Source organism: Hordeum vulgare, chromosome 4H (assembly GCF_904849725.1).
Source record: "Hordeum vulgare subsp. vulgare chromosome 4H, MorexV3_pseudomolecules_assembly, whole genome shotgun sequence".
Taxonomy (NCBI): Eukaryota; Viridiplantae; Streptophyta; class Magnoliopsida; order Poales; family Poaceae; genus Hordeum; species Hordeum vulgare.
Genome location: NC_058521.1, coordinates 215,147,896 through 215,168,757, shown reverse-complemented (window position 1 = coordinate 215,168,757; position 20,862 = coordinate 215,147,896).

Sequence of the window (20,862 nt, the reverse complement as noted above, 5' to 3'; positions counted from 1 at the left end):
ACGAGAGGGAAAACGGGCGGCCCGGCAATGAGATTTTAAAACACCGACAAACGTCCGACGGTAGACCGAATACGGTGCCTCTACGGTCGACCGTTCGGGTACCAGACGGACTCCGATTGCGAGGAAACTTGACATGCGGCCTACCTATATTAAAATAAGACCACCCGTCAATTCTCAACCCAATCAGAGAAAGTTTTACACACACTTTTAAAACATGGTATCGACGATGCCGCGGGTGCGTGCGAGTGCGGTCGGGCTATGAACGGACAACGACGATAACTGGCAACTAAAAACGGATGCAAGTTGAAAACTGGCGGCAACGGGATGCCGATGCAATGCTGATGATGCGCATGATGCGATGATGATGTGACAACTAAAAATATACACCCGATGAAAACGGAATAAAGGGGGAATCTTCTGGAACGTCGGCAACGGGCTGTGACAACTCTCCTACACTACAAGAGGATCTCGAGCCAAGATCCAAGAATGGACGGGGAAGAGGATGAGAAGGCAAGATGTAAAACTTAATCGCTTCTTTGACAAACGAGTGAAACCAACGATCCTTGAAGGTTGCAAAGCGATGATGAATGATATAAGAAACAAGCAAGAATTGACGGAAAATTTCGGCAGCACTTCGGTAGGAAAAATGGGACAAAAATTTCGATAACATGGGAGAATTAGACAATATTCACAACCAACAACTAAATAGAACAAGGGAACACCATTATCTTGATAGAACAACATGATAGATTGAAGAGAGCACCATCACAAGCCTCCGGAACAAGAGGATAAAACTAGATCATTGGGATCAAAGAAAGAATAAGAGAATGACAACTACTATCACAAGAACCTTGAAGAACACCTGAGAATGGATTGAAACCTTGATGAACCACCATGAAGGACCTCCGTATACAAATGAATGATGCAAAGATATGAAGGCAGAAAAGAATAAGATTATGACCTTGCCAAGATTTAGATGTAGCCAAACAAAGAGATACTTAACAGAACTTGGAACTTCGGAAAAGAAAGATAAGCACTTGAGAAAAGAATTGATATCATGAGCCACTTCGGAAGAAGAATTGAAATCTCTTGGAAGAAGGAAGAACAAGAATAAGAATTATGTTATCCTCATCCTTCATCAAATTAAATTGATGACAAGCAACGGATTTAGCATACAACTTATTATTCTTGAAAGAAACTTGACGATCCCGATAGGAGCCACGTATCTTGTTCTCAGGACACGACGGATGGAACTAGCTACGAGTTCCAAACCTCGAGTTTCCTCGCGGTGGCCCCGCAGGCAGACCGTTTGGGACCAACACCGTCAATACTGCCCCCCCTGTTTATGTAAAATTACTCCTCGGGTTCATGACGCCCTATGCATCTCAGTATTAACAAGTTATTATGTTGGGAAAATAGTACCAATGTTGGGCCTTGCCAGACCAGCTTTAATCTAAAACGAATTATCAAGGGGGTCCCCATAACAACCCCGATCGTGTTAGGAGCGCTCAATTATGGAACATAACACTGGTAGCCGAAACTAAGGGGGCAAAGGTGGAACAAAACACCAGGCTAGAAAGGCCAAGCCTTCCACCTTTTACCAAGTGTATAGGTGCATAAAATTAAATAGCATTAATAGGGTGATATAACAAGGAACCCATGTTATCACATGGAAGCAACTGCACCTACAACTAGCAACGCTAACACATGGTAAAGCAAGCAGTAACATACCCAATCAGTGGTTTGTTAGGTTGTGAACAGGTTGAAGGTTTTCATGGCAATGTTGGGAGGCTTATGTTTAACATCTGGTAGGCAACGAGACATAATCGATAGAAGTGATAAAACTAGCATGGCAATGATAGTAATGATATCTGGGGAAATGGTCATCTTGCCTGAGATCCCGCTTGGAAGAAGAATGACTCCGTGAAGCAGACGGACCAACGTAGTCGAAAGGGTCCTCACATCTGACACGCTTGCGGAACTCTAGCGAGACGAAGGAAACCGGAAACAAGAATCAACACACGATATTCACCACACGATGCACAACATATATGATGCATGACCAGCTGAATATATGCAATACATAGCATGACAATTCACACAATCACTACACAAAAAGTGAAGTGCAATATGCAACGAGTTGCATATTGACGAAACTCCACATACGAATTATTTAGTTCTATCTCGAATAGGTACACGGCAATATTAAATATGGTTCAACATGGCAAGAGGTGAAGCATAATTAAACTACCTATCTAGGCTTCTTAAATGAGGTCAGAAATGACATATAGCACCTCCAAAACGACCTCACATGTTAATTTACAATTCTGTCCAGATCTGAACTAACACGTTTAATTAGTTGTTAAACAGCATAACAATTAGGTTCACGTGATTCTATGCGTTGTTACAAGCAATTTACACATAGAGAACATCTCCAACGGAGCTACAGATCAAAAGATTCGGACACCGCAAGATATGATGACATGAATGCAATATGTGTGCAAATGGCATCCACAACATTTCAAAACACACAACCAGGAAGATAACATGAAACAACACGAGATTCTAAGCAAGTTTCATATAGGGCACGATCAAAACGGAGCAACGGTTCAACAACTACGAGCTAAACAAGAAATCACTACAATCTGCCAAAATCAGCCACATAGAATTTTCTAATATGCTCAACAAAGGCATGAGACGATAGAGGGCAAGGAGCACTACAACATACAACTAACAACACCTAGCATGGAATCATGGAACACTAGGAAAAGAAGTAACGAAAGGGCTTCTCACACACAGTTTCAGACTTAGTGAAAACCACAGTTTATGAAAGTGCAGTTTTCGATCTGAAGGCATATTGACAGCAGGAAAACCATAAGCTACAGGACTCCAAATGTCATTAAAATTCACATCATTGTAGAGAATCCTAAAGTCTACAACTAACTCCATTGCACGAACCTCAAAAGAGCTACAGATCACCAGATAAACTCATGCAAAGACAACAACAAAATATAATATATCTCAGACTTATAAATATTTCAGCAACTCCAAATCAGCACTATTTTCTAGCAATTTGAGAGCAAGCAAACCACACCTAAACATGGATTTCTATTGCAACCAAAATAACCAGGGGCTAGGGTAAACACCCAAGGGCAACTCTCTAGTTGACAACTCATTCACCAACAAAATAAACAAAAGGGCCACACGGCAAAATACCACGCGAACTAACTTGCTCAAAAGCTACAACTAAATGCACAGTTAAATTCTATGGATTTTCCTACCCCGAAAACATCTATAACATGAGGGGTTGCACAACAATACTATCGCCACACGTATATGGGAGATATTGTCCTAAATGTGGTATAATAAACTAGCGAGGGAACCCTACATGCAAAAATACCACCAACTAACCTAAAATACATGGCAAGAGGTCCCTAAAAACATGAACATTTTATCTACGGAGTTCGAGCAACCCGGACACACACGAAAAATAAATACAGAACCACTCCTATTGGAACCGCATGCAAAACTAGGCATTTGGCGGTTCAAACATGCATGCAAGTTACAAATTCATAATCTGCACGAAAATCTACATGAGATCCATATACAATTCGCTCCGATCCGACATACGTATTAAAACCTACGAACGTTTTAATATCTATATAACTCATGGAGTTTAAATAAAATACGAAAATCTAAAAAAACCGCTAGCGGGCCTAATCTGTCTACGGGCTGGAACTCGCACGGGCGCAACTTAACTAAGCCCCGCTCGGGCGCACATTAAAGGGGCTAGGGGGTTGATTACCTTGGGCCTCGGGGATGGTATGTTGAGGAGGAGAAGCTGGGCCGAGGGAGGTCGAGGGGCGGCGGGATCCGGCCGGGATCCACCGGATCTGGCCGCCGGCAGGTCTGCGAAGAGGGAATCCAAGGCGGCGGGGCGAAGATAGGAAACGAACGGTTGGGGGCGACTGCTCGCCGGGGCTGCCAATCTGTGCGGCGGACGGAGGCTGGCCGGCGAGGAGCGGTCATGGCGGCGGCCAGAAGGTGATTGCGGCGGGGCAGGTGAGGCGTGGGGCACCAGCGGCTTGCACGAGGCGGCGGCCAACAGGGTGTGCAGCGGTGGGGCTTTGGCTGGAGATTAGGGAGCCTACGGCTCCTCGCGCACGGCGCACTGGCTCGAGCCCGAGCGGGCTCCAGATGGGCCTGGGCGGGCCCGCGGAGGTTGGAGGCTGGTGGGAGGAGAAAGAGATGTGCGAGGGTAGGGTTAGCGGCACGGATCCTGAGGTGGACTAGGGTTTGTTGTCTAAAATGCACGGGGGGTCTATTTATAGACAATGGGGGGGGCTAGGTTTAGCGGAATTTCGCCCCGGTTTCAACCGCGCAATCGGAATCGAACAATTCCGAACGCGGGACGGTTAAGTGGCCGTGTAGAGTAGTAAACCGGAGACGAGAGGGAAAACGGGCGGCCCAGAAACGAGATTTTAGAACAGCGACAAACGTCCGAGGGTAGACCGAATACGGTGCCGCTACGGTCGACCGTTCGGGTACCAGACGGACTCCAATTGCGAGGAAACTTGACAGGCGGCCTACCTATGTTAAAATAAGACCGCCCGTCAATTCTCAACCCAATCAGATAAAGTTTTACACACACTTTTAAAACAAGGCATCGACGGTACCGCAGGCGCGTGCGAGTGCGGTCGGGCTTAGAACGGACAACGACGAGAACCGGCAACTAACAACGGATGCAAGTTGAAAACTGGCGGCAACGGGATGTCGATGCAATGCTGATGATGCGCATGATGCGATGATGATGCGACAACTAATAATAAACACCCGACGAAAATGGAATAAAGGGGGAATCTTTTGGAATGTCGGCATCGGACTGTCACATATAGTTACCTCTAAAAGCATTGTTGTGGCCAAAATTATTCCTACCAACAAAATTAACGTCCAAGCTATCGTTGCTACTCTCAATCAAGGAAGACAAGAGCATATCATTTGGATCTAAAGGAGCACCTTTACTAGCAAACAATTTCATTAACTCATCCATCTTAGCACTCAACGAGTTAATTTCTTCTATAGCGTGTACCTTTTTACTAGTAGGTGACCTTTCAATGTGCCACTGAGAATAGTTTGTCATGATATTGTCTAGAAGCAAAATGTTTGGATTTTGTGGCTTCTCCTAATGTGATTTCCATGAAAGTTCCACCATAGGCGGAGTCCAAGATATTTCTAGAAGCAAAATTCAAACTAGCATAGAAGATTTGTATAATCATCCAAACACTCAAGCCATGAGCGGGACAATTTCTAATCATCTATTTCATTCTCTACCAAGATTGTGCAACATGTTCATGATCTAGTTGCTTAAAATTCATGATATCATTACGGAGAGAGATAATCTTAGCCGGTGGAAAATACTTGGATATATAAGCATCTTTGCACTTGTTCCAAGAATCAATACTATTTTTGGGCAAAGATGAAAACCAAGTTTTTGCTTGATCTCGCAATGAGAACCGAAATAGCTTAAATTTAATCACATCATTATCCACATCTTTCTTCTTTTGCATATCACATAACTCAATGAAGGTATTAAGATGGGATGCGACATCTTCACTAGGAAGGCCGGAGAATTGCTCTTTCATAACAAGATTTAGCAAAGCAACATTGATTTCATATGATTCCGCACTAGTGGCGGGAGCAATCGGAGTACTAATAAAATCATTATTATTAGTACTTGAGAAGTCACAAAGTTTGATGTTTTCAATGATGGTGACTTCAGCAAGCAGACAAGCACACAAGCGAACAGAGAGCAAGCGAAAGAAAAGGGCAAACGAAAAAGGCAAATATTTTTGTAAATTTTTGTTTTTCAGAAATTGGGGAGAGGTAAACGAGAGGAAAAAAGTAAATGCAAGAGATGAGTTTGCGACGGTTACTTGGATAAGCTTCACTTGATGCTCCCCGGCTACGGCGCCAGAAATTCTTCTTGCTACCTTTTGAGCTTGCATTGGTTTTTCCCTTGAAGAGGAAAGGGTGATGCACCACAGTAGCAGTAAGTATTTCCCTCAGTTTGAGAACCAAGGTATCAATCCAGTAGGAGTATCAAGCCAAGTCTCTAGAGTACCTGTGCAAAAACAGCAAACTTGCACCCAACGCTACAAAGGGGTTGACAATCCCTTCACGATTGATTGCAAGGTGAGAACTGAAGGCGGAAAGTGCAACAAAGTAAAAGTGTAGGGCTGAAAATATGATGTGAAGTAGACCCGGGGCCATAGTGTGCACTAGAGGCTTCTCTCATGATAGCAAATATTACGGTGGGAGAATGAATTACTGTCGAGCAATTGATATAACCGCGCAAAGTCATGACGATATCTAAGGCAATGATTATACATATAGGCATCATGTCCGATACAAGTAGACCGATACTTTCTGCATCTACTACTATTACTCCACACATCGACCGATATCCAGCATGCATCTAGTGTATTGAGTTCATGACAAACAGAGTAACGTCTTAAGCAAGATGACATCATGTAGAGGGATAAACTCATGCAATAGATATAAACCCCATCTTTTTACCCTTGATAGAAACAACACAATGCGTGCCTCGCTGCCCGTTCTGTCACTGGGTGAGGTCACCGCACAGTATGAACCCAAAACCGAGCACTTCTCCCATTGCAAGAATCATAGATCAAGTTGGCCAAACAAAACCCACAACTCGAAGAGAATTACAAGGATATGAAATCATGCATGTAAGAGATCAGAAGAAACTCAAATAAGATTCATAGATAATATGATCATAAATCCACAATTCATTGGATCTCGACAAACACACCGCAAAAGAAGATTACATCGGATAGATCTCCATGAATATGATGGAGAACTTTGTATTGAAGATCAAAGAGAGAGAAGAAGTCATCTAGCTACTAGCTATGGACCCGAAGGTCTATGGTGAACTAATCACGCATCATCGGAGAGGCAATGGTGTTGATGGAGAAGCCCTATGTGTCCGAATCCCCCCTCCGGCAGGGCACCAGAACGTGCCCCAGATGGGATCTTGCGGAGACAGAAGCTTGCGGCGGTGGAAAAGTATTTTTGTGGCTCTCTCCCGTGGTTTTGGATTTTTCGGGGATTTATAGAAGGAAGAAGTAGGGCAGAGGAGCCACGGGGGGCCCACAAGCCTGCTAGGCGCTCCACCCCCCAGGCCGCGCCTAGGGGGCTTATGGCCTCCCCTGGTGCCCTCTGCCTTGGTTCTCAAGCTCCCTGTGTATCTTCTGTTCCGGAAAAAATCTTTTCGGAGGTTTTATTCCGTTTGGACTCCATTTGATATTCTCCTGTGAAAAAGATCAAAAACACAGAAAAAACAAGTACTGGCACTTGGCACTCAGTTAATAAGTTAGTCCCAAAAAAGATATAAAAGGCATACAAAACATCCAACGTTTGACAAGATAATAGCATGGAACCATCAAAAATTATAGATACGTTGGAGACATATCACTGGTGCATGTTGAAATGACCATCCTGTCAGGAGAGCAGACAGGTCAATCTGCCGATATGGTCGGGGAATAATGAGGGATGAAGCTCCTAAATAAGGGGGGTTTGGTACTATGCTAGTGTGGGAGCTGAACAAGGTTTTTGGGAAATCTAATTGATTAAATCAAGTGATGTAGTCCCTTACAAGCTGGCTAAGGAATAAATGCGGCTTGCATCATACATTATCACACAACACTCATGGTTCTCATGAACCAATACACGGACTCAACTATGCATGGGGAGATTCCTAATTGCCTAAGACGTTCCTGTAAGCAGCGGACTGCTCGGTCTCGTATTCAGGCTCGGTAGGATCTTTGTCTTCATCCTCATTGGTACCTTCCTCCTTCAGAGGTGTGGAAGATGGGAGCGGTCCACCACATGGTCTCTTTATTGGCGAAGCGGTGAGGAGCTCAGTGTATTGTTCCGCAGTCAGATGGTGACTCTGAATAAGAGTGGCCATAAGTGATGGTATCCATCCTCCGAAGGCAATGGTTGACTGCCCTCCGGGTGCTCCTTCCTTCCTGACCTTGCGGGTGTTCATCTTCTCCAGGCGAAGTAGGTCCTTTACTTGGTGTAGTTCTTGGTGAAGCCTCACAGACTCCTTGATCAGAAGGTGAGTCAAGGTGTCGTTAGAGAGGCTGAAGTAGGTCTAAAACCTGAGTGGTGTTCCGTCCTCCAAGGATGGGTTAAGTGTCTAGCTCCCATCGGATCCGTCCTTAATAAAAGGCCGGTGACGAGTAGCCGGCTCGTTAGCCATCTCGGGAAGGAGGTCGCGGAGACACACAAATGCCTCTCGTGCGGCTGTCTGCATTGCCAACATCAGATTCTCCATCTGTTGTCCTTCAAAGAACCAACTAGTTGGGGAGTTGTTAGCCTTCACTATCATGTCCACATCATATTCTTTTGTGTTGGCGTTGACCTAGTGCTCATGGTAGAGAAAAATGGGCACGCGGCGTACCTGACACTTCTCGAGGCTATCCCCCAAGTGTAGGGGAAAGCCCATCTCCAAAAGCATCTCAGGTATGGCGGCCATCTACAAGGGTGTAGGAGAGGGTTAGAAATTTTTGTGGGTGTAGAAAATCTCAAGTGCAAGGGCTGAGTGCACTACTCATCTCGGCTATCGTCCATGCTACCTAAGGCTTCCTAAAGTCAGGATAGCTCTGATACCAGCTGTGTGGGGAGCCCGACTTACCAGTCGAGATCACCGAATGAACGTGCTCACTGATCCCAAAGATCAATGCTCACCGAACACACAGATACTGAATATTAAGAGTCTTACATCCAACATATCGAAATGATACATCAAATGACCAACCAGGTCAAGTTCACATAGGTAGGGTCTATAAGGCCAATACACATCGATACGGCCAAATCACATCGATACATCTACTAGCGGAAATCTTGGGGCTAAGAGGGTGCCCATGCCATCAGCCTACACCAAAAGGCATTATGACTGGGAATAGTCCGAGTTCGCAAGTTCGTCTCCGGTGACGTATTCTACTCCAAACTCCGGTCCTTCCATGTCTGGTAAATAACATAACCAGTGGCAAGCCAGTGAGTACTTTGAATGTACTCGCAAACAACCCATGATAGGTATAATGCATTTGGTATTGTAACAAGTAATATGTAGTATAGGTGGGTAGCAACTTGTTTGTAATTAAACATGATCATAGATGCATGGGCAACATAAGCTAGATGGCATTTAAATGAACAGGATACAAATATCAACATATCTGCTCAGGGTTGAACACTCTGGTTCACCCGATAAGCCAAGTAACCAAACTTGGTCATATCAACTCTTTCACATATATCACTTCAACACACACACACACACTTGGTTTATGCAGAAATGACTGGACGTAGTTTAAGCAGCAGAACCCAACTGTCCTTGACCGTGGACACAGCTGTTCGAATAGTGTTACACTCTGCAGAGGCTGTACGCTGTACCCACGAGATCTAGGAAACTTCCATGTCATCCACGACTCGCGGTATATAACATACCCGAGGTAAGTACCCGATCAATGCCTTTCCCCAGACAATACTAGGCAAAGAGTTCCACTCGATTGGTACCCAGCCCACAAGATGTACGTCTTACGAGCACTAACTCTGGACAGTATCATCCATGAGGGGACCAACGGTGTGCCCGGAACACATAAAAATGGCATAGTCACCCTACCTAGAATGACCCCGTGACGAGAGTCACAACATATCACTCCCACCACTAGTAATGTGGCTCTTTGCTAGCACCCACCAAAGTAGTCAACAAAGCCTCGTCCCATAAAGGGGTAACGTAGTCGCACATGTAAGGTTGGGACGGTCGACACATCATAAATCTAATTAATCCCATTTCCGAAATCACTAACACCAAAATATTTCATGGTGCACCACTTCTCCACAAGTGGTCACCTAACTCATCATCACCCTCGGTCATTAGTGGCACCCGACGGGGTTTTCGTAAACCTTTGATATTTACCATCATCATGCTCGTGCTTCTACTATGCTTAGCATCTGCTTGTCAACATGATATTAGCGTGACCCTCATAGGTGGTAGGATCATGCTCAAATGCAAGTGCTCTGAAGGAGCCATCGGAAACATCATATCGATGATTTACCGAATATTCATGATCATATGCAACAGAAATATTTTTCTACTTAGCATGCAAATAATATTTTCCTCAAACATGGTCAAAGGACTGCTTGCCTTGATCAACTAAGTATGCGGGGCTTCGGGGTCTTCGAGTCCAACTCGTTCGTTAAACGTGGTATCTATCGTCGTAGTAAATAATAAAATAATAAGTAGCTCACTCAAAAACAGAGCACAAACTCACTTTAAAAATGTTTCCCTGTTCTGATAAATCTAAATTATTATTTTGAAAATATTTGTCTCTGGTTTTGGTGAAAAGATTATTTTAAAAAATCTTTTTAACAGAAGTCAAAGTATTCAAAATAGCCTTTTTAATTATTTGTTGGTGCACTAAAGACTGGGGTCTCGAGTGCCCCAGACTAGTGCGCGGACACCGGCAGCCCCTCCGCAGCGGCAAGGCACGTCGCTGGGGCCTAAGGTGAAAGCAAGACTCAGAAACCATCAAGTGCAGATTGCCAGCCCCGGAAGCACTCGCTTGTTGGGAAGGAAGAAGAGACCCCGAAAGGAGTTCCTGTTGGGGAGATAGACAATGCCACGGCGAAACCCTCTCGCCAAGGTAGAAGGACTGAGGCCCGTCAAGCCACCCTTGCTGAGAAGGCTGACAAGGCCTCGGAAGGCCATCACCTACCTACCGAGAGGAACAAGAAGAGCCCCGGCAAGGTAACCCTGCCGGGAAGAAAGAGAAGGCCCGAGGAGAGGCACGGGCCTATGGCGCGCTCACGGCCTCGCGGCCTGCAAACGCCTCCAATGACGAGCACGCCACCGATGATGCATGAGCCAAGCGTCCGCCCGCACGCCAGAGCAATGCCCCGGAGTTGCCACGTGTGGGTACGTGTCCAACCCCCCCTGACGAGGTCTGGGAAGTCTGTCGAAGCATTTATTGCACACCTGACAAGGCAGTAACACTGTAACTGTCGGTCGGCGCTGTTTCACCCGTGAACCCACCGTTCACCCACTGAGCCACTATGGTGACCCCTTTTGCCTATAAAAGGAGGCCCGAGGCTCAGTAGTAGGGGATTTTTGACTTTTTGGGAAATCGAAAGGGTGTAACAAGGGACAGATCTACAATAAACCCAAACGAATAACTAAACGCATGCAGGAGTAGGGTTTTACACATCACGCGTCCCGAACCTGGGTAAAAAGATCTTGTCGGGCCTAGACTATTGGTTTTGCTCTTGTCGCGACCCCTCTCCCCTCCAAACCAGCAAAAAGGGGACCGTTGAGGCCCCATAGGTGTCAATCCTTCACCGACATCTTTGGTGCGCCAGGTAGGGGGATCGCCAGAAGCAGGCCGGCGTCGGCGCCACACCGATCCGACGAACCGTTCGTCGGCTCCACGGATCCCAGTTCGCCGCCGCATCTTCCCTGAGTGGGAGGAAGCACTGGCTGCTCTGCCCACGCAAGAGCTCATAACGCCTCCATATGTATTGTGTGAGCGCGGGTGGAAGGAGCGGAAGCCCCGAGCTCCGCATCGCCCGGCCGACACACCTCCTTGGAACGCCGCGCTGATGTCGAGGGTGTGACAGGGGGCTTCGGCCAGGCCTTCGACACTTACTCCGACTGACGCACCTCTCCGGAGCGCTGCATGGTCGTCGAGGACGCATCTGAGGCCCTGAACTGCCCCTTCACGCGCCCTCCGACTCGCAGTTCTCCTTGGAGCGTTGTGATGCCAGAAAGATGCACTCGGGGGCTCCCCTAGCAAATCTCTTGCAAAAGTGATAAGAAAGCAATATGCCCCAACGTGCCTCTTTCCCTCAGAGTGGCCAAAGGCCACCGACGAAAACCTCGTCAGCAAGGAGGCCGCTGGAGGTGACATCAGCTTGTCGGGGGTACGAATATTCCTCCCCGACAGCACCTTGAGACACTGCGAATAGGAATGCTGCGACGCGCGAGATAAGTACAGAGGCAAACTTCTTGCCAGAGTCTTGGTAGATTAATTGTATCCTTTTGAAGCATCGACTTTTGTATGAGAACCCCGCGTGCAGACGGACCTTTCTAGGATCAGTGCACACCGACACCGTATCGAGCCTCTTCAATGACTTGAGCGGGCATAGAGCGCCTTTATCTTGTTTCCAACTCACTCAGCGTTTCAGACGGCTACGTAGCAAACTTATTTCGCCTCGAGCCGTGCTCGATGATTTACATGGTTGCACTGATCGCGACAAGGAGTCTTGCCGGGGAATACCTCATCTGCTAAGTTTTCTGAGGATCTGCTGCTCTAAGGGCTCGCAGCACGATAAGTCAAGCCGGCAAGCATCCGGAAAGTGCAAAGAAATAATCATACAAAATGAGAGTCGAATAAAGGATGCAGGTATTCATTCATTTGTTTGGATACATTTGATACCACTTACAAAGCATTTTTGTCCTAACCTAATTACTCTGTCTTTTGATGAGGAACGACCTATGCGAAGGAAGTGAAGTTCAAAAAGACAAAAAGAGGGTCAGCCGCCGGCGCTATCCAAGCTGGCTCCTGCTGGACCAGCATTGCACAGTGGAGAACAGCGTCGGAGAACAGGGCAACCGGAAAGGGGGAAGGGGCCGGAGCCAATGGTCGCGCCCCCTCGAACATGAGGCGTTGATGCGGGCTCTGGCAAGATGCCCCTGCTGGGCTGGGGAGAGGCGTGAGCGGGCCTCGGAGGCGCAGCTGGCAGTCAGTCGGAACATAGGGAGTCGTACTCCGACTTGACCCCCCGAGATCCTGACATGCCACGAGCGTCACTGTCGATGATGTCCTCCTCGTCACTTGCGCTCGAGGAGGGACACTCGGCACCGCTCGAGCTCTCTTTGCAGCAGCCGAAACACACACCTGAGCGCCCGTAAAACTTGACGGATAACATATTTTCCTCTCCTAGCTTAAAAAGCAGGATATGCCCATCCTCGAGGCCGTGGGCGCGGGCACCCCGCCCGAGCAACATGGAGTGGCGCTTCGGATACTCCACGCGCGCCTGCATAGCACCGTGGGAGCAGTCGTGCGCCCGCAACCACAAGACAGGGGGCCTAGCGGCCTCCATCGCCCTAGCGAAAGGGCGGGGGGGATGTAGATGACCCTGCAGGACGCCGTGCAGCTCCATGACAAACTCCAGCATCGTCCCGTCCGAGTGCCCGCCAAGCCCAGGAGAAGGCGGAGACGCTACAGAAGCACTCCGCCTCCCTCGGGCACGACCCCGGCATCCTCGGCTCGTCGAGCCTCTTCTGCCATGGTCGACAGGGATGCCGCTTGCTGCGGCCCCTGAAGCAGTGGCATGACCCGAGCGGGATCCCCCTACCGCCCTGGCGGCCTACGGAGACCGGCCCTGTCCCCTAACCATGGTTAGGGGCTGGTGCCACCTGCAAAGCTGCAAGAATCAAGAGAAGACAAGGCGATAGGCGCTGAAGGCTTCGAGAGTGAGATGGATGGGCAAAACCTCTGCGCAAACACCCTAATTTATAGGGAAAATCTCAGAGGCCCACCCTCCTCACTCGAGAAGCCACAGCATGTCCTACACGTGGCATAGGTGTTTTCAGGTACTAAAGAGGCCGTCATGCTCACGCCACACACCCTCCCACTTCGCGCGATCAATGCGCGACGTGGGGAAGGGAAGCATGCAACGGCTCGATTCCGATAAGCCCGATGCCCGCGAGTCCATGCACCGCTTTGGGCCGGGCCCAACAACGCCTCGTATGTGTGTGTGGCCCAGGCCCGGGGGCTCCTGTCGGTGCACTAAAGACTGGTGTCTCCAGTGCCCTAGACTAGTGCGCAGACACCGGCAGCCCCTCCGCAGAAGCAAGGCGCGTCGCTGGGGCCTAAGGAAAAAATCAAGACTGAGAAACCATCAAGTGCACATTGCAAGCCCCGGCAAGCACTCCCTTGTTTGGAAGGAAGAAGAGACCCCGACAGGAGTTCCTTGTCGGGGATATAGACAATGCCACGACGAGACCCTCCCGCCGAGGTAAAAGGACTGAGCCCCGGCAAGCCACCCTTGCCGGGAAGGCTGACAAGGCCTCAGCAGGCCATCACCTCCCTGCCGAGAGGAACAAGAAGAGCCATGGCAAGGTAACCCTGCCGAGAAGAAAGAGAAGGCCCGAGGCGAGGTGCGGGCCCAGGGCGCCCTCGCGACCTGCGAACGCCTCCAATGACGAGCACGCCACCAACAATCATGAGCCACATATCCACCCGCACGCCAGCGCAACTCCCGGGAGTTGCCACGTGTGGGTACGTGTCCAACCCCCTGGCGAGGTCAAGGAAGTCTGTCGAAGCATTTATTGCACCCTTTACAAGGCAGTAAAACTGTAACTATCGGTCGGCGCTATTTCACCCGTGAACCCACCATTCATCCACTGAGCCACTGTGGTGACCCCTTTGCCTATAAAAGGAGGCTCGGGGCTCAGTAGTAGGTTCTTTTGGCTTTTTAGCAAATCGAAAGACTGTAAAAAGGGACAGATCTACAGTAACCGAAAACGAATAACTAAATGCATTCAGGAGTAGGGTTTTACGCATCACGCGGCCCGAACCTGTGTAAAACGATCTTGTCGGGCCCATACTGTTAGTTCTGCTCTTTCCGCGACCCCTCTCCCCGCCAAACCAACAAAAAGGGGACCATTGAGGCCCCCATAGGTGTCGATCCTTCACCGACAATATCACTATACAGAAAAGTTGTCTTAAAATTTTGTGCAATGTCTATATTAAATTCTACTCATTTTAAAAAGAATTATGGGGGGGGGGGGTAATCAAATTATATTGGATAACAAATCCTACAAAAATCTTTTAAAACATGATTAAACAGAGAAAGAAAAGGGGGTTTTAGCCAAGGCCTGACTCGGCCTATGGCTTGGGCATCCCAGCTAGCCAGCCAGCCAGCTAGCCCAGGCGTGTGCGCCGCTAGGTTCAAACCTGATGTGCGGGCCCCTGCGGTCAGCGACAGATAGGAGAGAGGGGAGAGAGAAGAGCCACAGACAGGTGGGGCATACCTGTTGGGGTCATCTTCCACCTCTGGACAGAGAGGAGGGGAGGCACGCCGGCGGCGATACCGACGCCCTAGAGCCCAACTAATGGTAGGAATGGAACGAGCACATTGTCGCCTACCTGCTGGTGGTTGAGGGGACGACTGGGAGGTCCTGGCTCACCGGGGACAAGGTGGATGTAGTGGAGCCGATTAGGGAGATGGATGAAATGGGTGCTACGGGCAGGGATTAGCTCAGCGAAGTGGGGGGAAAGCTTCCTGAGCTCACTACGGTCATGGAGGAGGAGAAAGGAGCGTCGTAGCCGGCCTATAGCTCGAGATCGACGGAGCTCCGAAGCGGTGGGTCCTCGGTAGATCTCGAGCATGGGAACTTGCTGTCCTCGAATGGAGTGGCTAGGGGTTCAATTTAGGCTCCGGATGAGTGGGATGAGGGTGCTGGAGCGAGGGGGGTGCTTATATATAGGCCCTCGATGGTCCACCGTGGCTCGCAGGAGGGGTAGTGAGAGCTCGGGGTCGAAACCACTGTATTGCGAACGTGGTTTAGGATCCTTGTGACTCACTCAGAGGGAGAGAGAGCGAGGAGGAGCTTGCATGCATGGCCCTGGTCTTATGGTCGAATCTGTCGTACGCGGTCACGCGTCGCTCCGGTCAACAGAGCGACGGAGGAGGGGCCCTGAGGCTGTCCTGATATAAAAGGGTTTTCAGGGACACGAATGGGCAACGGGGGGAGGCTTGAACCTGCCGGAGCTGGCCACCTTTGCCTCGGGTGCGCGCTGTAGCATGCTCAGAGCGCAGTTTTGGCATGCCACGGCATGCTGGCGCGCTCTGGGGTGCCTTGGCCATGTCAGGCGTGTCCTGGGGCTGGATTGGAAGATCCTTCGCCGTTTGAGAGCCGAGAGACTCCCTGCTGATCAAGGGAAGTGGTTCAAGAGGTGATGCCAGACTTGAACCTGAAATTCGAATGTGGTTTTTGCCTCTTCTGCTTGGATTCAAGGAGGGGACACTCATCTGCAGTTGGGGAGTGGTGCTGGCTATTTAGAGTATGAGTTTGGAGGAAAGTGTATGGGTGTGGAGTGAGGTAGGAGCTGTTTTACTAATCTGGAAGAAGGTGTTCGACAGGTGTTTGGGGTAGCTACACTTCACCACTAGTGATGAAAGTTAACAAGATTAAGTTTGATGCAAAAATAGGATGGTCCAGCAAATTTGAGCTTCATTGGACAAGTTTGGCAATGCAAACTTGAAATCACCCCCAAATCGGCAGATTTGTCCCTTCCAAAGAGAATGTGGGTAGATTACCGCCTGCAAATCCCATTTTTGGCAGAGATTCCTTATTTGGGGTTTTGAGCACTCCTGCAAAGTTTCAAGACATTTGGATAAACTTTGCTATATAGAGTTGCTTCAACTTGATTCTGGACACAGAGGGTTTTAGGATTATTTCGTGAACCAAACCACCTTGGAATGAGGTGAAACTTGGTGTGGCCACCAAATATAGCTTGGGACGGTTGCTGGAATTTTCCAGGAATTTATTAGAAATATTTCAAAAGGTCAAACGAGACACAGTTGCTTTTCAAGGGTTTTCTCAAATATTTTGAATACAAATAGGGGTTGAAAATATTATGTATGGAAAATATATGTCTTCTTAGTATCTCCAAATTTTCCCAGATTTTTCTACCACATAAAAGTATTTTCTTTCATATAGAAATACCTTTTCTAGTCTCAGAAATGGACATGCATATAAAATAGGAAAATATTTTGAAAAATAATTATTTTATGATATTGGAGAGTTAAAATAGTTCTAAAACCATATTACCATCTTTGGGTAAAGGCACTCCCTTGTCATCAGGGACTTGTAGTGCAAACCTAAAGCAAGGTTTTAAAATAGTCAAAATAAGAAAAAGAATCTTTGGGAATAATCATGTTATTAAAATATGGTTTTTGAATCCACTCGTTCAAGCATACATACATAAAATAACAATCACGGCACTCAAATCATTTTGATTTGAAAAATAAAAAAATAAACTCAGATTTTGAAACTATAGTTGAAGTGAGGTAAAAATATGGTGACACACATAACCACATTGGCCATGTGCCTCGGCTCCTAACATTTTTTACTGTGAGAGCGAGCATGATGCAAGGAAGGGGAAGGAAGGGCACATTTTGCTGGTAGGTGGGGCCAGCACCAGCGTCCAGGCTGGAAAGGGGAGCAAGCAAGCAACCGAGCTCGGCCACAACGACTCGCTATGCTAGCTGGGCCGCTTCGGTTGGGGTGCATGATGTTGGTGCTAGGCTGCTGCGCTAGCTACTCTGGCTTGGCCAGTGCTGCTTCCGGCTAGAGAATAAAAATAGTTTTGTTTTTAAAAACACACATTCACAAAACTATTTGAATGAGAGGGAAGGAAGGGCTAAAAAATGAAGTAGCATATATTTAAACTCACAAAATTACACACTATTTAACTAAAACGCTTGGACATTTTTAAGAGAAGAAAATAAATTCACTCAATTAAATAAGCTCAAGCACTGATGTCGTTAGCAAAAGGAACGGAGCTTCACATGGATAGGAATGATTTTGAAAATCCATTCAGAATATTAGCAAACATAGCAACTCTTTTAGGAAGGTATTGGACAAGGCAAAATCACAATATTTCATGGCTTTCGAATGAGAGAGATATGGTTATAACTCAAAGCATATTAGGCTCGGTTTCACATAAAAATACCGCTAGGTGACAAGACTTGCATCACAACCATCACTCACTCAACACAACATGAAGTAGCAAGAAAACAAATAGAATGAATGGCATGATGATATGATGCAAAAATGAATGTCATGAAGCACAATCTGATGAAGTGAAAGCAAAGTGTCATGGCATACAAGTCACACTCACGGAAATATTACATGGTTTGGAAATGAGCTCTTGGGCTATTACAACGCTACCCCACTACAAGAAGATCTCGTCCCGAGAACTAGGAACGAAGGAACTCAGGATATTCGGAACTGAGATGGTCTTCACATTCCCAATTGGCTTCTTTACTGTAATGATGTGACCACTTCACTTTGAGGAACTTGATAGACTTTATGCGAGTCTTGCAGTCGGTCTCTTCAAGAATAGCAACTCGATGCTCATGATAAGAAAGGTCTTCTTGGAGATCATTGTCTTGGAAATCAGTGGTGCGCTCTCGAGTTTTGAAACACTTCCGGAGGTGAGATAAATGAAATGCATCATGCATATTGGAGAAATTTGAAGGGAGCTCGAGTCGATAGGCAAGTTTGCCTATTTTACCAACAATTTTGAATGGACCCACAAATCATGGAGCAACTTCCCTTTGATGCCAAATCACAGATGTTAGAGCATATATCTCCATATGTGGTTTTGGTAATTGATGACAATTCCTATGGACTAATGGTTGCCTTAAGTTATATTTATAGGATTTTTCCATAGGCACTTCCTGAAGTCCATCTGTTGGGTTCAAGGAGTTTATATGTTGACCAAGATGTTATTCAAGGTATTATCCAAAGAATGGTCATAGAAACACTAGGTTGATCAAGATCTCAGACTAAGAGTAAATCAAGATGATCAACACACAAAGCGTATAAGATGTACCGAGAGGATCAAGTGATCTTTGTGAGACTCCTAGGTGGGGGTTAGGTGTGTTTCCATTGGGCTTGCGTCAAAAGGAAGATCTCATACAACCCATGAAGGATGACGTCAAGTGGTGATCGTCATCAAGTTTGTGGTGTGCAAGTTCAAGTGGATCAGCACGAATATATCATTGAAACTATTGTCAATGATCATGTGTTGATAAGGACAATCTCATGTGCTAACAAGGACAAGATCAAGATAAGCATCCTTGAGCACTACATGCTTGATTCTTGTGGATGTTCACATGGTGGACAAATGAAGATAAATACATAAGCTAGGCTTTCCGCATTGTGTATGGGAAAGCTACTTGAAGACTTCATCATGTCTTGCTTTCAACTTGAGCCAAGAAGGAACAACAACATCAAGCTCAGGTGAAAGGGCTAACGCAAAGGTATCAGTTTCCTTTGACGTTAGTGGTGCGGAGTGATGATCAGCGAATAAAAGTATACACTCAAGTATGAATCATCAGTACTCTTTTATGATTCTTGAGTCCTTAGGGATCCCGCACTATTAAGAGGGGATCACAGGTTTTGCGATGAACTTTCTCAAACTACATCATCACTTTCTGCTCAGTCCACATCTCCACTGTTTTGTTGTTATCTGAAAACAGAACCAGTGCCTCGGACATTCGGCTTTCTCCGGACGTCCGAGGACCGGACGACCGACTAGTTCGGAAATCCGGAATCCTATACCAGAGAAATCAGAGCCATATAACTCGGACTTCCGGCTCCCTCCGGACGTCCGAGGCCCGGATGTCCGGCCTAGTCCCGGAAATCCGAAAGCCTGCACCAGTAGAAGTTGATTTCTATATCTCGGAAATCCGGATCCCTCCGGACGTCCGAGCGCCGGACGTCCGACACCCGTCGGAAATCCGGAACCTACCACCAGTAGAAGTTGAGCTGTATAACTCGGATTTCCGGTCCTCTCCAGACGTCCGGTGGCTGATAAATTCAACATAGGTTCAGTCGTATCTACAGGCCTCGGACGACCGACCCCTGTCGGACGTCCGGTCGTTGTTTAATTCAAAATAGTTTCAGTCGTATCTACAGGCCTCGGACGACCGACCCCTGTCGGACGTCCGACCCCTCGCGGACGCCCGGACTTCCGACAACTGTCGGACGTCCGGACACTGTGCGACTTAAAGTGTCCCCAACGACTCTTTTTCTCTCCCCACTATAAATACCCCCCTCCCACTTCGTGAGAGGGTCGCCTAACACAGCCTTATCCTCATAAGAACACATTTCCACCTCACACACATTTTCTCACTCCAAATCTTAGATCCCTAGAGCATTTGTGAGCCCCTTTGAGTTTTGTTCCAATCAAAAGATAAGCATTGTGAGAATAGACGAAGGTCGTCTGCATTGTGAGAAGTATGCCATGCTGTGTACCGCACCTGATGTGTGCCTTGACTCAAAGTCTTTTGAGAGGTACAGAGAGTGATCCATGATTGAATCACTAGCAGCAGTCAAAATTTATCCTTAGTAACATATGAACTAAGGAATTTTTCTCGATTATGGAGGTGGTTAAAGAGTTCGTCGTGAAGGGTTACGTCGATGCAAGCTTTGACACTGATCCGAATAACTATGAGTAGTGAAACCGATTCATATATTAGAGTAGATATTTGGAGTATTTCCAAATAGCACATAGTAGCAGCATCTATAAGATGACATAAAGATTTGTAAAGAACACACGGATCTGAAAATTTCAGAACCGTTGACTAAAACCTCTCTCATGAGCAAGACGTGATCAGACCCCATAACTATATGGGTGTTGGATTCGTTGGAATCACATGGTGATGTGAACTAGATTATTGACTCTAGTGCAAGTGGGAGACTGTTGGAAATACGCCCTAGAGGCAATAATAAATTAGTTATTATTATATTTCTTAGTTCATGATAATCGTTTATTATCCATGCTATAATTGTATTGATTGGAAACACAATACTTGTGTGGATACATAGACAAAACACTATCCCTAGTAAGCCTCTAGTTGACTAGCTCGTTGATCAAAGATGGTCAAGGTTTCCTGGCCATAGGCAAGTGTTGTCACTTGATAATGGGATCACATCATTAGGAGAATCATGTGATGGACTAGACCCAAACTAATAGA